This window comes from Ambystoma mexicanum, chromosome 6p, assembly GCF_040938575.1.
Source record: "Ambystoma mexicanum isolate Mex_15411 chromosome 6p, UKY_AmexF1_1, whole genome shotgun sequence".
Lineage (NCBI taxonomy): Eukaryota > Metazoa > Chordata > Amphibia > Caudata > Ambystomatidae > Ambystoma > Ambystoma mexicanum.
The window spans coordinates 745404201-745421919 of record NC_090935.1 but is presented as its reverse complement, the minus strand read 5'-3'; positions in this window follow the sequence as shown (position 1 = coordinate 745421919).

The window sequence follows — 17719 nt, the reverse complement described above, 5'->3', positions numbered from 1 at the left end:
GGTGAAAAAGAGCGGGAAGCAGGAAGGCACCAGGTGGGCGGGGTCTGCTAAGTGGTGAAAAAGAGTGGCAAGCAGGAAGGCACCAGGTGGGCGGGGCTTGCTAAGTGGTGAAAAAGAGCGGCAGGCAGGAGGGCACTAGGTGGGAGGGGCTTGCTAAGTGGTGAAAAAGAGTGGGAAGCAGGAAGGCACCAGGTGGGCGGGGCTTGCTAAGTGGTGAAAAAAAGCGGCAGGCAGGAAGGCACCAGGTGGGCGGGGCTTAGGCCAGGTGACCTAGATCCACTTGCACCTGCTCCCCATCTGCAAAGGAAAAGAAGCTGGAGGGCTCCTTAAGTAGGGAAACAGAGCAGCAAGCAGGAAGGCACCAGGTGGGCGGGGTTTGCTCAGTGGTGAAAAAGAATGGCAGGCAGGAAGGCACCAGGTGGGCGGGGCTTAGGCCAGGTGACCTAGAGTCACTTGCACCTGCTCCCCATATAGTTACATAGTCATTAGCAGTATATGTACAGGTTACAATATAGTTATATCACATTTGTGTTATATTACAATATACATGGCAGAAGTGGAGGAGGCAGTCCTCCACTTGCTAGTTGAGGAGAGTGGCCTTGAGGTTGTTGCGGAAGACAGAGATGGAAGTTTCAGCTCTAAGGGTGGCAGGGAGTGAGTTCCAGAGTTTCGGTCAATATAGGAGAAGCCTAGACCTCCCGCTGTGGCTCTCTTTATGCGTGGTATGTGTAGCTGGTTGTTGTACTGAGCTCTGGTGGGGCGAGTGGATGTGGTCCTTGATATTGCTTCAGATAGGTATGCTGGAGCAGTTTTGTTGATGCACCTGTGAGTGATGGTGAGGATTTGCAGAGTAATACGGTCTTTGACCTGGAGCCACCGTGCTTCATGTCTGCCGTGGGATATATGGTCTCTTCTAGGGATGCTCATGGCGGCTCTAAGGGCATTGTTTTGTGTGGTTTGCAGTCTGTGAATGTTTTTGGCGGAGGTGCCAGCTAGAAGGGCATTATTCGGAGTGGGTTTGGAATTTTATCTGATTAAAAAGGTCACAACCTTTTTTGTGTTTCACATCTCGTGACCAAGAGTATTAGAAAGCACATGAGCTGGGGTAAAGGTAGTGGGAGCAGTTACAGTTGACAATAGAGTGTTCATAGGATGCATAGGGCCTCATTAGGAGTTTGGAGGTAACCATGGCGCTATTAGCGCCATGGCTGCCTCCAAATCCTTACCGACTCCGCCCTGGTGAATGGAGCTATTACCGCCCCATTCCAAGGTTGGCGGGGCGTAATTCCCCATTCACCAGGGCCCTTCCCCATTCCCATTTGAGCCCCCATAGGGCTCAATGGGAATGGGGAAGGAGCTAATAACGGTACCGCAAATTGCGGTACCGTTATTAGCACCAAAGTCCCTTTGCGGGTCTCGTCCTTAACGCCTGGTAAAACCAGGTGTTAAGGGAGGACCCACAAAGGGAACTCATAATAGGGTGGTAAGGGATTACCGGTACCAGTGGCCTTACCAGTACCGGCTATCCCTTACCGCCCACCTTGTACTGAGGCCCATAGTTTCCAAGTACCAAAACATTGGGTGTCAATGGGCCTCATTACACGTTATGCGGTAAGGGATTACCGCACCGGAAAGGGCAGCGGTGCCGGTAATCCCTTACTGCCCTACTACGAGTCCCTCAGCGGGTCCCGTCCTTAACGTGTGGTCAGACCACACATTAAGCACAGGACCCGCTGAGGGACTTCAGAGCAAATAACTATTAGCGGTACCGTTATTTGCTCCTTCCCCATTCCCATTGAGCCCTATGGGGGCTCAAATGGGAATGGGGAATGGTAATTGGTATGGGGATTCACCGGGTCCTCCAGGGTCGGAATGACCCGGTAAGTCCCCATACCGCCTACCGGGACCCAGAAGGCGGTAGGGGGTAGCCATGGCGCTAATAGCGCCATGGTTACCTCCTACCGTGTAATGAGGCCCAATGTAACTACTATACAGATAGGTATGGTAATCAGGAGCAGGTTAGTCTTTGTAGACCAAGGGCCTCATTACAAGTGAGGCGGAATGGGTTAACAGGCTCTGCTTATCGTGGTGGGCCTGTCAACACCATTCTGCCTCATTACGAGGTCCCCTCATGGGACCTGGTAAGGACGCCTGGTAAAACCAGGCATCGTTACCGGGTCCCGCAAGAGGAAGAGGGTGCTAACAACGGGCCGGTCGTAATCGGACCGTTGTTAGCTCCCTCTCCCATTCCCATTGAGCCCTATGGGAGCTCAGATGGGAATGGGGAAGGTCCGGACCCGGGTTCCCAGAGGGAGGAATTACCAGGCTCTCCGAACTCAGAATGGCCCGGTAATTCCCCATTCTGGGAACCCGGTAAAGGAGCCCGGTTTGGCAGCAGCCATGAGCTAATAGCTCCATGGCTACCGCCAAACTCGTAATGAGGCCCCAAGTCTTTCTTGTGGCAGGCTTAATGTCAATGGGCCTCATTACGAGGTAGGTGGTAAGGGATTACCGACACCGGTGCCGGTAATCCCTTACCACCCTATTCCGAGGTCCCTTAGCGGGTCCTTTCCTTAACACCTGGTTTTACCAGGCGTTATGGAAGGGACCCGTCAAGGGACTTCAGAGCTAAAAACGGCACCGCAAATTGCAGTACCGTTATTAGCTCCATCCCCATTCCCATTGAGCCCTATGAGGGCTCGAATGGGAATGGGGAATGGTTCCCAGAATGGGGACTTACTGGGTCCTCCAAGGTTGGAATGACCCGGTAAATCCCTATTTCGGGAACCCGGACCCGGAATGCGGTAAGGGGGGAATCCATGGTGCTAATAGCACCATGGCTACCTCCTACCTCGTAATGAGGCCAATGTCTATAATATGTCTATCAAATGCAACATCAGTGCAGGTGGCAGCAGCAGGAGCAAATACAGGCATGATCAAGGAAAGTTTCTCAGCGTCCGTCGGAAAAGTTATCCATGGCAACACACGTTGGCAGCAAAGTTCAAACAAGTTTGGTTCAGCCTGCTTATAATGGCAGCAAGGTGGTGTTTACCTTCACAGCTCCAAAAAGGCAGGAGCAAGCATCAACCTCAATTCTATAGTGTAGGTACCTTTTGCCCCCGCTTGTCCACGCTAGGTTGCAAAGGCCTTCACTTTCAATGGTAGCACTGGGAAACCATGTGTCAGAGCTGTCATACAATACAGCTCATATGCTCCCTTTCCCTAGGCCTCCATTCCCAGCTCTATCCATGAGCTAGAAACAAAGGCAAAACAAAAGCTGCTGATTACTTCCAATTTCTTGAACGCAGATTGTACCTTACAGCTCCAGGTATGGTATGATCAATGAACAATGCACTGTCGTTGTTTGCAGCAGATGCAAAAATAGTGCCAGTCGGTGATGCAATTTGTGATGATGAGGCAGCAGTCGAACAATGCTGAGGTAACACTGATGTTTCAATTTTCGTTGCAATCTCCCCAGGTCCCTTCTCAGGCTTAGGAAGAACTTCTGGCTGCAATTCAGCAATGTCTTTGTGATCGATCACGGCTGTTTTACTTTCGAAGTCAGGATTATCGATCTCTTTCTCATGTGGTAGGGGAAACAGGATTCTTTTCGTGTGTGTTGCGTGGATCCAATGCTTTTGACCATTCACTCGGACTGCAGTCTGCATAGCCAGCAACACCTGATAGGGGCCCTTCCAGCATGGTGCAAGTGAAGATTTTCTTTCAAAGTTCTTAACAAGGGTCCAGTCTCCAGGTTGGAGACAATGTCCTGGGCCTGTATATCTGACAGGAAGAGCCTCCTGCACCTGCAGATGAACCAAATGCAAGTTTTGAGTCAACTGTTTACAATAATCAATGAGCAATGGGTATTCAACATCCCTCAATCTTTTTGGACGTGGCACATTCCAAACATTCGCTGGTCTCCCCATTATTATTTCATATTGGGAGAGGTCAGTCCTTGCCTGCACAGATGTGTGCATACATAGTAAAGCTAGTGGCAATGCATCTGGCCATTTCAAATTGCCTTCAGCGCAAATCTTAGCTGCTTTGTTTTTCAAACTACCGTTTTGGCGTTCTACCAAACCGACACTCATCGGGTGTCTGGCTGAATGGAATCGCTTATTGATTCGGAGGCCTGCACAGGTGTGTACTATCACGGCCACTATAAAATGTGGGCCATTGTTGGACCATAAAACACAGGGCAGCCGAATCTGGGAAAATAATCTGTCAGGGGATAGGCCTTCACCCATTTGCTAAATGCACACACCACTACGAGGACATATTTATAGTTCTGGCATCTTTCCATTTCTATGAAGTCAAAATTGATGAGCTCAAAGGGCATGGAGGGGGGGCCAAAACTTCCTACTGTTGTCGCTGTTCCTTTTCCAATGTTATGTTGTAAACAAGTCATGCAATTCTGAACCAATCTCTCTGCAGTTTTCTTAATGTTTCCATTACACCATACAGAATCGAGGTGCTGTGACATCCTTTTCGCACATATATGTGTTGGACTATGCGCCATGGTGATCATTGCCATAACATATGCATTTGGCAACATCCATCTATTATTCTCTTTGTCCACGCAACAACCTTCAGGATCTAATTCTGCTGGACCCTTGGACCATTGTTTTATTTCATCTCGAGTGACTTCTGCTTGTATATCTCTGACTATCTCAATTCCGTCCTCTATCATGCAGGACACTTTCTCTGCTGTTTCAACACACATTTTTGTGTTTAAATCAATGGCAGTTTGTTTCGCAATTCGGTCTGCAAATGCATTTTCCTTTCCTATATTACACGTTATTTTCTTATGTGCATCACATTCATTATTGCTAACCGCTTGGGAAGTGCATGTGCTGACAACAGTCTCACTATCAAAGTGCCATGTTGAATCTTAGTTCCAAGTGATGTTAAGAAGCGCCTTTCAGACCATAGTCAGGCAAAAAAATTGTGGACCACCCCGAAAGCATACTGGCTGTCAGTATAAATGTTTCCACTAAAGTTTGCAGAAATTTCACAGGCTCTAGCTAACAGTATTATTTTCACAGCTTGTGCTGAGTTGTATGGGATTTGTTTGCTCTCTAGAATAGTTTTCAGTGTAGTAATGGCATAAGCATCAGTTGATGTGCCATTCGGTAATTTAAAACAAGAACCGTCACAAAACAGTTCTCCATCTCGCTCTTTCAGGGGGGTATCATTTAAATCAATTCTTCCTTTTGTCTCTTGCTCAGTAGTGATTAAGCAATCATGTGATACTTGTTTCTAACTCCCTTTTTCATTGGGAGGGGGCAATAACTCGGCCATATTTAACGCGCAACATCTCTTAATTTGAATATGCGGAGCAAATAGGACAATTTCATATCTCGTTAGTCAGGCAGATGTGAAATGTTGCGTTTGCGTTCTATTTAGAAGAACGTCTACTGAATGGGGTACCATCACGGTTAAAGCATGAACTAAAACCATCCCCTCAGTTTGTGACGCTGAAGCTGCAGAAACAGCTCGCAAGCAACGTGGCAAAGCAATTGCAACAAGATCCAGCGTGGAAGAGAAATAACCGCATGGTCTATTTCTGCCCCCGTGTTCCTGATCCAAAACATCCAATGCACATCCATCCTTTTCATGCACAAATAACATAAAACCCTTCTCATAATTTGGTGTGCCCAAAACTGGAGCTGAACATAACGCAGCTCTGAGCCGGTCAAAAGTTTCTTGACACTCCATGTTCCATGGCAAAGGTAAGGTAACATCCTTCCTTGTCAATGCCACTATGGGTTTTACAATCATAGAGAAATTAGCTATCCACTGCCTACAATACGAAACCATGCCAATTAAAGCCCTGACTTCCTTCTGCGTGTTTGGAATAGGCATATCAGAGATGCTCTTTATACATTCTGTTGTCAATCTTCTTCCCTCCTTCGATAGGAGGTAGCCGAGATAGGCCACCTCCTCTCAACAATACTGGAATTTCTCCAATGATGCCTTGTTACCGTGTGCCACCAAATGTGTCAATAATGCGACAGTTCCTTTTTTACAAATGCTGCTATAAGCCGGTCATCAATACATTGTAAAAATATACATCCTGATGGTAATTCAAGCATGTCCAGTTGTACTTTTAATGCTCTACTATAAATACTTTCATCCTGATTCATGGAATTATCTGCACGTAAAATGTAGATTTGCGCGCCATTCTGCTCGAAAATTCCTGTTTGAGGTATGGGGATTTTTGGGCAGAATGGCACATAAATCTGTGTTTTACGCGCAAATAATTGCATGAATCAGGGGTTTTGACTTTCAGTGTAGCCTTGTGGAATACGTGTAAATGTAAATGAGCGCCCTCCTAATGTAAAAGCAAACAAATATCTGCTCTTGGGATGTACTGGAATGCTGAAAAACACATTCTTCAGGTCAATTCCACTGAAGTGCGATGTGGAAGCAGGAATCATAGTCAAAATTGTGGTTACATCGGGGACTAACGGGAATTGGGGATCAGCTACTTTGTTAACAGCGCGTAAATCAATTATAAAACGGTAAGGGATATCATTACCTCCTTTCTTGTAAACTGGAAGAATCGGGCTATTCCAAACACTACCAGAAATGTCTTCAATTACATTTCTAGCAATTAAGTCTGACATAATATATTTCGATTCTTTTTCACCTTCACTCGAAATGTTGTATTGCGGAATACTCAGTAATGTAATTCCTTCCTTCAAAACAATTTTTACTGGTTCTACTTTGAAACATCCAACATCATTATCGTTCAGTGCCCATATACAAGCTGCTACTTCACACAATTCAGACGGCAATGGCATGGATACAAATTGCGATACAGGAGTTTTTTGTGGTGAAATCGTGAATTACACTCCATCAGGAGAACAATAAATTACTGCACTCAACTTTTTCAATAGATTCAATCCTAACAAATTTTCGCTGCAATTTGTCGTCAAAAGAAATTAGGTGGATTCAGTAAATGTACCTAGTGTAATTGGCACTGGTTGTGAAACTGGACTAATCACTGGTGTACCTGAGAACTCTACTGAGATATTCTCATGCCCTGACAGTAGTATATTTGGAACCCGCTGATGATCAATCGAACAATTTGTGTGCACCTGTGTCCACTAGAAAAATGTGCTCACTATTCCCAACCTTAATTTCTACTTAGGGCCCTTTCTGGTGAACGGGAATAGGCACTGGTTCCAACCTCTGTTTCGGGCTGTCCTAATGGAACAGTAGATCATCAGATGTAAAGTCTCCAGAGTAATATGCACTGGAGGCATTATCAAAAACATGTCCACCATTCATGGTGTTCCGTAGTTGATTTTGATTAACGCGATTATCCTGAAACTGTGGCATCATCTGATTTCTATTCGGACCTGCTATTCCTGGCTGACCTCGAAATGGTCTTCTCGAAATAGTCCCATTTCTATTCTGCGAATGCAGGCATCGTGCTCGCCAATGGCCTTCTTGTCTACAATAGGCACATTGATTTATACCTATTGGACCCCATTGCATGTTGGATGTTAAGGCAAATTGAACTCTAGACGATGCATTCCCGCCACCTCTATATTGCTTGCTACCTGTTGCAGTAACACTTTGGTTTTCAAATTTCCTTTTTCTCTTATTTCCTTATCCTTCTCTGAATTTACTCGATTCTCATAATATTGGGCCATATGTAATACTTTGCTTTGTGATTTTGCTTGTCATGCACTTTCAGATGTCATTATTAATATTTGAATTTTCTGTAACAATCCTCGCACAAACTTATCAGCAATCTCTTCCCAGGTTCAGTACTCAGATCTTGACCACTAAAATCTGCAAATACATCTTCAAATCGGTTAAAATAATTTGTCTCTCCTTCCGATTTGCCTTGTAAGCAAGCAGTCAATTTATCCCAAACTATTCTCTTCTCAGGCACTAAAGTTTTCAATTTCTCTACTATCCGTAAAGGCAAAGTCAAAATTACTTGCGGAGGCTTCTCCCCAGCCTTTCTTTTGCTATCAATTCTAATCAGGTTCTCCCATGTATCGCCTAACATCGGCGCATCATTTATACTTCTAATCTGCTTCCTTATGTACGCAGGAAGAATCACAGGGAACAATAAATCAATGTCACTTAGCATAAAAACAGACAAATTTAAAATGGATTCAATTTCTTTATAGAATCGCCCCAGATTTTTCCTAATGTCGGGGGCGGTCTGCTTTATCGTATTCCCTTCTTGCCTAGAAAAGGTAACATCTACAAACTGTGCAATAAAATGGGCTTCTATCGTTGACGTTGGAATTGCTCCATCAGTGGCAACCTCTACCTTCGGGACAAACTTGGGAGGCACCTCTCTCATGGGTAATTGCAGAGTAGGGGATTCTACCTCTGTTTGTCTATTAAGCAGCAGAGCCAAATCAAGAGAAAAAGCAGTTGTTCCGGTGTCAGGCGAAAATGATCTTCTGTACATCGTCATTAAATCAGCAGGACAACATACCTTTTTCTTCATACATTCATCCTGCAAATACTCCACCTTAACTTGTAACCCCTTCCTCTGCATCTCTGGTGTATACTGACTAAACATAACATGTACTTCAATCGGGGATATGGCGGCATCTTTAATCCATCTATGTGCGTCTCGCGTACAAATTCGCATCTCTTCACTGACGGGCTTCACCGCATTATCTCGCAAATTGGAAAGGACAATCAAATCATGCAACTCTTGCGGTACCACTGTATTAGTCAAATCACTCCATATTTTAACAAGATAATCTCCCATACATGTTCACCAGGGCCTCTATGATCAAATGTGGAACTTTGCAAAGCCACTTCCTCGCCATCATCAATATAGGTCTCAGCCCACTGTTTCAGTTTGTCTTTCCGTCCCTTGCTAATCATATTTTGAGTCAGTCTAACGCTTCCTTTTTTAGACCCCATTGATGCAGAACTACCAGCTAAAGCGTATAACTCATGCTCTGAAGGAGGTTGAGGAAATTATCTCACAGGTGCAGATGGGACGACTATTGCAGGTGCAGATGGGATTGTGGGAATCGCAACAGGAGGGGATACATAAGGAGGCAGTGCAACTCGGTCAGTGCTTGAATGTTCATTCCTTCGCATATTTAATATCTTATTTATCAGTTCATCTGATGTATGCAAATCTTGTGAAGGACATATTTTCTGTACATCTAATTGGAAGGCCCTATCCATGCTCCTAATGGCTTCTGTATGCTTCTGCTGATCGTGCTCTAGCGCTTTTTCTGTATTTGCTTTATGTCTACGTGCATGTTTTTCTCTTCTTTTCAAGCACAGATTTGCTTCCTTTCTCCAGTCTCTTACAACTTCGAACGCTGCAGGTCTGGCGTTTTTCTGTAGCAAAACGGATTCTAAATGTTCCATAAGTGCTAATTCAAAACACCCGTTATTCGGCCACTGAAGGTCTGATACTCGTCTGGTCTGCCTATGCCAAACTGCACTAAACACTATTTCCCCTATTCTTTATTATATGTACATATCATGTGCCGACGACCCCTCGAGTGGCGTGACCTGGCCAGTTTCCAAAGATTGTCTACCGCAGTGAAAAAATCTCACTAGACAGGAAGACAATTTCCCAGGCATGGTTAACGTTAACTTTTTTCTTACCCTGGGAGTTTGTACTTGCAAGTGCAACTCTCGACCAATATCAGGACGTTAAAGAATCGGGGCACGACTCATCTGATCAACCAATTTGTCTTTCAGGATGCAATTTGCCCGTATAGAGGCGCAACCAAGAATCGTCACAACCATGTGTCTGGTTAAATTTGCCCGCTTCCAGAACCCTCGCCTCAATGCTCTCTGGCCACGGCTTGTCGATCAAGGATCGGCTATGTACAGATCTGCAGAGGAGTCTCTAATTGCTTCTGCAGGGGTGCCCCGAACACCTTGCGATCCCGGTGCAACAGCTTCATCCTAAACCTCATCACTGCCTTCAACATATGCGATGGAGCATCACAGAGAGGGTCCCTTTCGGGCGCCATCTTTGTTAGTCTATATATGGAGTAAAGGTACAATAAGTATATACTAAATGACACACCAGACATGAGGTTTGAATTCCAAACAAGTCTGGTTTATTCATAAAGCATCTCAGTTGGCCAACTGGGTCTCATCGCCTCACGACAAGTGTTCCCAGACACTGTGAGATGCGAGAGAGAGAGAGCAGCGCTCAAGCAGTCATATATATAAATAATACATCATCATTTGTTAATACAGTTTGTCCCACCCTTATAAATGTCATACAGGCTAGGGTTCGGTAATTGACAGTTATGACACATCTTCATTTAGTCTAAACATTAGTTATTCTAGCAAAGGCTGCAGAGACACTTTTCTGTTATGAGGAATATGGAGCACTGGCACTAAAGGATATCTTGTTCTTAGCAGAGAAACATTCCATACAATGTTATCTGTTTGCCACGGCTCATGAGCTAAGGGTTAGACAGTTCTGAGGCAGAAATACCGTCCTTCATGAAGGAGCACCGCTAGTTGCATAAAATTCATGTTTTAACTGCCTTTTACAACAGCGCTTGCAAGACAAACCGGCACCTGGACTACTGATTAGGCAGGGTTTCTGCACAGCTTCAAGGCCTCAGTGAGAGGGAAAACAATGTATTTCTGCATGGCTCTACATTCCTGCCTACGTTAGTATTTCAGAGTTCAAGCTGTGGCCTTGCACCGTGTGTGAGTCTAAAGCATATGATATATTTGGCAAAGCGTCTACAAAAAGAAAAACAAAATGCCCGGAATTTACAAAATGGACTCCCTATGGTCACATTCAGGTTTCTTGGTAATGTGAAGTTTGTCACATGATGAGATTCCCTTATGGCCAACATACTATTCAAATCATTCGGGCTATGTGATTACTTTTTCAGTATAACTCGGCTCAACTCTTTAAAATCTGCAAGGAGCTGGCCAACCCTTCTGCAGTCTCTACCCCTCCTGTTACCTCCCAGGCTCTTTGCAATGCCCTTGCCTCTCATTTTATCTCAAAAACCCAGGACATCCTGTCCACATTCTCCTCCCCTCCCCCTCCTTTTCCCTCCCCTTATTTGCTTGCTGACCCTCCTTCAGCCTCCTTTCTCTTCCTTTCCTCTTTTCTCCCCCGATGAGGTCGCTAGACAAGTCCTCCAATCTATGAAAACCTTGTCAAAACAGGTTCATCCCTGTTCCTCTAAAACCATCAAGGACCACATCGATACCCTCGCTCCAGCCCTTCCGGATTTCTACAACTACTCCTTGGCCTTAGGATCCTTCCCCTCCCCTCTGAATCACTCCCTTGTGCATCCTCTTCTCAAGAAACCCACAGCGGATCCTTCTTGTCTGGCTAACTATCGCCCAATTTCCAGTACTCCTTTTCTGGGCAAACTCCTTGAAAAGTTGGCCATCTGTCAGCTTAACCTTCATTCCGATTCTGTTGGCTGTTTCCAAGACCACCATTCTGGCTTCAGAACTACCAGAAGCACAGAAACTACTCTCCTGAACATCCGTGAAGATCTGGTCTCCAACCTTTACTCTAACATTCCCTCTGTCCTCATCCTACTTGATCTCTCTTCTGCCTTCAACACGGTCAACCATACCATCCTGCTCAACCGTCTCCTTGACAACCTGGGTATCACTGATCAGGCTCTGGCCTGGCTGACCTCTTTCCTCTCTGATCGACCCTCCGAGGTCCAACTAGGGTTCTTCTTATCATCTATCTCCCTCTCTACCTGTGGTGTTCCCCAGAGGTCTAACCTTTCACCCTGGCTTTTCAACCAATACCTGGCAACTCTTGCCAACTGCATTGCCATGTCCTGCTCCAATTTCCAGTGCTATACTGATGACACTCTGCTCATTTTCCAGCTGCCCTCGACCACCTCGTCTCCCTCTCTCAGGCCAGAGAGCTATCTGATTTGTTTCTTTGTAACTATGCAGTATTAAAGATCAGTGAATCTTTATAAGTCCGTGTTTGGTGTATTTCCTTTTGTGGTACTCAGGTTTGATATTTCCTCTTGCTTTTACAGATGGCGCCAGAATAGGGACCCTCAAGATTGATGCCATCTCGTTGAAGGTTGACGCGGCTATCGGACCGGGATTAGACGGTAAAAAAAGGGGGCCCCTTTCTTGGATGAGAAGCGATACCTCAATAGTACTGCATGACCCGATCCCTGGACAGTGATCCAGCGGTCCGAGACGGCATCTTGACGAGGGTCCATATATCAAGGTGGGCAGTTTTTGCCGAAATCACCAAACCACGCGGGACCTTTGTAGTTCTTTGTAATCCGATCGGACCTCCTTTGTCCTTTGATCAGGTGAGTCGTGACCTGATTTTTAAGTATCCTGATAATTTCTTTTGGGGCATTGCACTCGCGAGTACAATTATTGACCAGTTAACACCAGTAATTTGATATGCCTGAGAAATTGTCTGCCTGCTTCAGGGCATTATTCCGCAAGGACAGACAATCTTTGGAATTTGGCTGACCGGCGCCACAGGAGGGGTCTCCGGCATGTACTATGTACTATAAGCACGGCATTGGTAGTATAGTGTTTAATGATATTTGGCACAGACAAACTAGACATGCTTCCGAACTTCAGTGGCCGACCAATGGTAGCTTTTAAATTCCTCATATAGAATATTAAGAGTCTATATTATTAAAGAAAAAGGCTAGACCTGCAGCATTTGATATATTACAGAATTGGAAGAAAGAAGCTATGCAGCAACTTAAAAGTAGAGAGAAACATGCGTGCCATCACATGTCCAACGCCGAAAAAGCGTTGTTGTACCATCAAAATAAACAGTCTGAGTCAGTTAGGAATATGGATAGGGCTTTTTCACTTGGTATTCAGAAAATCTATCCGTCTAAAGACTTTCATGTATCTGATGAGCTGATTGACAAACTTCTAAATTAAAGAAGGCCTGGTGCCACTGCGCCACCTCCGTATGTCCCTATTCCTGTTGTTTTGCGTCTTCCTGCTGTCGTTCCTCCTCCCGTAGTAATTCCTGCTCCTCCTTATCGTTGCTCCTCCACCTGCTCCTCCACCTTTGCCTACTATTACGGGTTTGGTAGATTTGCCTTCTGCACCATTGTTAGCACCTTTGTTACCGAATGTACAAGATTTGTCTACTCTTCCTCTTCCGAGTGATTCTGTCTCACTTACAGTTGACAAGGGAGCAGAATCAAAGATTGTAACTCGTAATATTGTGCCTAAAGAGAGAAAATGCGATTTGACTGCATGGGCTAGACAATGCATGGAGAAGGGTGAACAATCTGATGTTTTTTCCACACTCTCTAATCTAGAAAGTTTTCCTGAGAAAAATGTTTTTATTGAAGGTTTGGAAATTGACTTATGTGTAATGTGTAACAGATTAGATGATATAGATCTCCCACAAGGGTGGAGGATCTGAATGTTTTAGCATATTCAAGAGATACTGCGGAGAAAGTATATGAGCACGTCGAGAGGGTTTTGGAGTATAGAAGGGAGTTGGAAAGGATACAGAATGAAGAAATTGATGGCGAAAGTTTAAGTGCTATTTTTGTACAGAAACGGTTCCTTCCTTGTTGCAAGTTGATAAATGAGGAAACACGTATTTGCACAAAGGATATCATTAGATGGATTTCAGACATGTCGATATCTCCCGTAGAAGTATATGACACGTATAGTCAGTATACGCCAGAAATGTAGAGGAAAGTGATACAGGTTATGGTAGAATACCTGCAGGATTAATGCATAAAAAGAAAGATTTGTTGTCCTGCAGAATTATTGAATATCTATAAGAGAGCTTTTTCGTTTGACACTCCTTCAGCTGCTTTAGCGCTCGATTTAGCTCTGTTGCTCAGTAAGCGTTCGGAGTTTCCTATCTCTCAGTTGCCTATGAGAGAGGTTCCGCCGACATTTGTCCCAAAAGTCGAGGTTCCAGCTGATGCCGGAACAGGTGCAGCTGCCTATGACATTCCTGCACATTATGTGTTGCAGTTTGTTCATGTCCCGTTCTCACGACAGGAAGTGAACACCATTAAACAATCCATTCCTGATATTAGAAAGAATCCGACAGGGTTCTATAAAGAGATAGAATCTGTCTTGCAGTCATCAGTATTTACCTTGAGTGATATAGATTTGTTATTTCCTGTGCTCCTACCTGTTGATTTGTGGAAACAGATTAGGACTGTAGACGATGTACCTGGGTTAGGAGACACATGGGTTAATATAGTTCGACAAGATAGAGAAAGGCCAGCTAGTAAGAGACCGCCACAGGTAATACTAACTTTGCCTGATCACGAACCTAAAAGCTATAATTCCTGAAAGAAGGATTATTTGGGACAAACTTACTGCTTGTGTCCAAGGGAAGTCTGAGGGTGCTACCGAATTCTTTAATCGGTCCGAACAAGTGTTTTCAGATTTCAGTGGACAAGATTTAAGCACAGAGTCTGGGAAATGACTATTTGTAGATGCATTTGTGCGTGGATTGTTGCCTGACATCCAATCGCAAATTATGTCTTCTGAGAGCGCTTGGCAAGCTAAGTCTCAGTCTGAAGTGTTGCATATGTCTCAGTACTATGAGAACCAAGTCAATAACGAAAAAGGGAGAATTGAAAAGAGAAAAGGAGACTTGAAAACTAAAGTTTTATTACAACAAATTGTTAGAGGCACTAGAGGGGGTACTTCACAATTTAGGGGGACAATATGCTCCACAGGGTAATGTGCCATTGGGTCCTGTACACGTCAACCAATGTGCTTATTGCAGACAAGAGGGTCATTGGTGAGCACAATGCCCGACCCTCCAGCAGTTTTCTCAACATTTGCAACCTTTTTCACAGGATAATCAGGCACCGGGTGTGGATAATAGAACAGTTTTTGATCATCCTTCTGCTGCATATCTCTCTGAAGACCTTCCTTTTGATGAGATTTTGTTTCGCTAGGATTGCCCGAAGCAGGGTATGGAACCGACGCCTATTCCCGTTAATCAGAAAGGTCCCTACGTTGAAATGATAGTGGGAAATAGGAAACATCTATTCTTGATAGATACAGGAGCAAAGAAGTGTTCCATTGACCATTCACGGGTTCCAAATATTCCACTGCCAGGGCAACCCAATGTTTCTGTAGGGTTTTCTGGTACGCCAGTAGTTTGTCCGGTTTCTTCGCCGGTACCAATTACATTGGGTCCATTCACAGACCACTGTCTATTTCTTTTGACTACGAACTGTGGAGAGAATTTGTTCGGGTTGAATCTGTTGAAGGAATTAAATGTGGTAATTCATTGTTCTTTGGATGGAGTGCGTTTGACGATTTCACCACAGCAACTTTCTATCTCTCAGTTCTTGACTAGACCTTTGCCACCAGAATTTTGTGATGTTCCGGAGTGTTTGTGGGCAATTGATGACAATGATGTCAGTCTTCTAAAAATGGAGCCTGTTCAGATCATTTTGAAACACAGAGTAAAGTTGCCACATATTCCCCAGTATAAGATTTCGGTTGATGGTGAGCAAGCTTTGAAATGCATAGTCTCTGATTTTGTGCATCGTGGGGTAATTGAGGAAATTGCAGGTAGTTTGTGCAATAGTCCAATTTTGCCTGTGTACAAGAAAGGCGATAATGCAATTCTTTTTCGTTTCATCATTGATTTACGTGCCATCAATAAGATTTTTCCTCCACAGTTTCCTATTGTGCCTGATGTGACGATAATACTAACCATCATCCCGGCTTCTGCTACTCACTTTAGTGTTGTAGACCTTAAGAATGCTTTCGTTAGCATTTCTATACGCAAGGATAGCAGATACCTGTTCGCATTCACCTTAGGGGGACGCTCGTTTATATTCACCCATGCTCCGCAAGGTTACACGGAAAGTCTGAGCATCTATAGTAGGGCTTTGAAAGAGCAGCTTTATACACTCGAGTTGCCTACCACTTGTACATTACTTCAGTACCTAGACGATCTACTTTTAGCTGCTGACTCAGAAAGTGCCTGTAAGGAGGGCACCGTGTTGTTGCTTATACACCTAGCAAAACATGGACACAAAGCTTCACTCAAAAAGTTTCAGTATTGTCGACAGGAGGTCGCCTATTTAGGCTATTTCCTGTCAAAGGAGGGAAGAAGGTTGACGCCTGAACAGATAAAAATAATTTCTAGCATGTCTGTCCCAAATACACAGAAGGAAGTCAAAGCCTTGATAGGAATGGCTTCTTACTGTAGGCAGTGGATCCCGAACTTCTCGTTAACGATTAAACCAATGTTGGCTTTGACAAAGAAGGGCATTTCTTTGCCATTGCTGTGGAACTTGGTACACCAGCAAGCGTTTGATCTGCTCAAGACTGCACTGTGTTCAGCACCAGTTTTAGGCACACCAAATTATGAAAAGGCCTTTGTATTGTATGTGCATGAACGTGATGGATGTGCTTTGGCTGTATTAATGCAGGAACATGGAGGGAAGAATAGGCTGTGCGGCTACTTTTCTTCCGCCCTTGATCCTGTTGCATGCGCTTTGCCAAGATGTTTGAGAGCTGTCGCTGCTGCTGCTGCATCTGTAAAACAGAGCGAGAGTATGGTCCTAGGCCATGCTTTAACCCTGATGGTACCTCACTCTGTAGATGTTCTATTAAACCGAACACAAACGCAACACCTCACCTCTGCATGATTAACGAGATACAAATTGATCTTTGTTGCGTCCTGAATCCGGCTGAACTTTTACCTTTCCCGCAAGATACTGCTTGCAGTGACAAAGCGTCACATGACTGCCTCTACACCACAGAGCAAGAGACTAAAGACAGAATCAACCTGAAAGATACTCCTTTGAATAATCCACAAGGGGAGGTGTTTTGTGATGGCTCCAGTTTCAAACTTCCGGATGGTCCATCCATGGCTGCTTATGCAATCACCACATTGAGCACGATTGTGGAAACCAAGAGAATCACGCATAACTCCACGAAGGCCGCAGAGATTATAGCATTGACTCGAGCTTGTGAACTTTCCGAAGGGCTTAGAGTAAATATATATACTCACAGTCAGTATGCTTTTGGGGTGGTTACAACTTCGGTAGACTTTGGGCAGAACAAGGTTTCTTGACCTCACATGGAACTAAGATCCAATATGGCTCCTTGATACGGTTACTCTCAGTACTTGCACTCCCCACTCAGTTAGCGATCATGAAATGCGCAGCACATCAGAAAATCATAGATGATGTGGGAAAAGGGACCGCTTTCTCTGACCAGATAGACAAACAAACTGCCACTGATCTCTATTCAGAAATGTATACTTCAAGGGAAGCCACAAATGTTTGTACTATGGATGAGGGTATCGAATCTGTAAAGAGTATTCAAGCTGATGCCACGTTAGAACAATCTAAACAATGGGCTGAGGGTTTGGCAAGATTGGATGATGATGGGTGTTGGGTGGACAAGTTAGAAGGAAAATGGTTGTTGCCAGGTGCATACATTACAATGATGGTCACAATGGCTCACAGGCCCACCCACATTTGTGCGAGGAAAGTTTCCAAAATGTTACAAAACATCTGGGTGAATAATAAAATCTCGAAAACAGCTGAATGTTTTGTTCAGAGTTGTATGATCTGTCTACAGCATAATATGGGAAAGGGCACATTGACACCAACGGGTAGTTTTGGTCCACCTTTGTCCCCTTTGAGGTCATACATTTTGATTTTATTGAAATGGAGTGTTGTAATAACTATAAGTATGTCTTGGTTGTTATTTGCGCCTTTAGTAAATGGGCTGAAGCCTT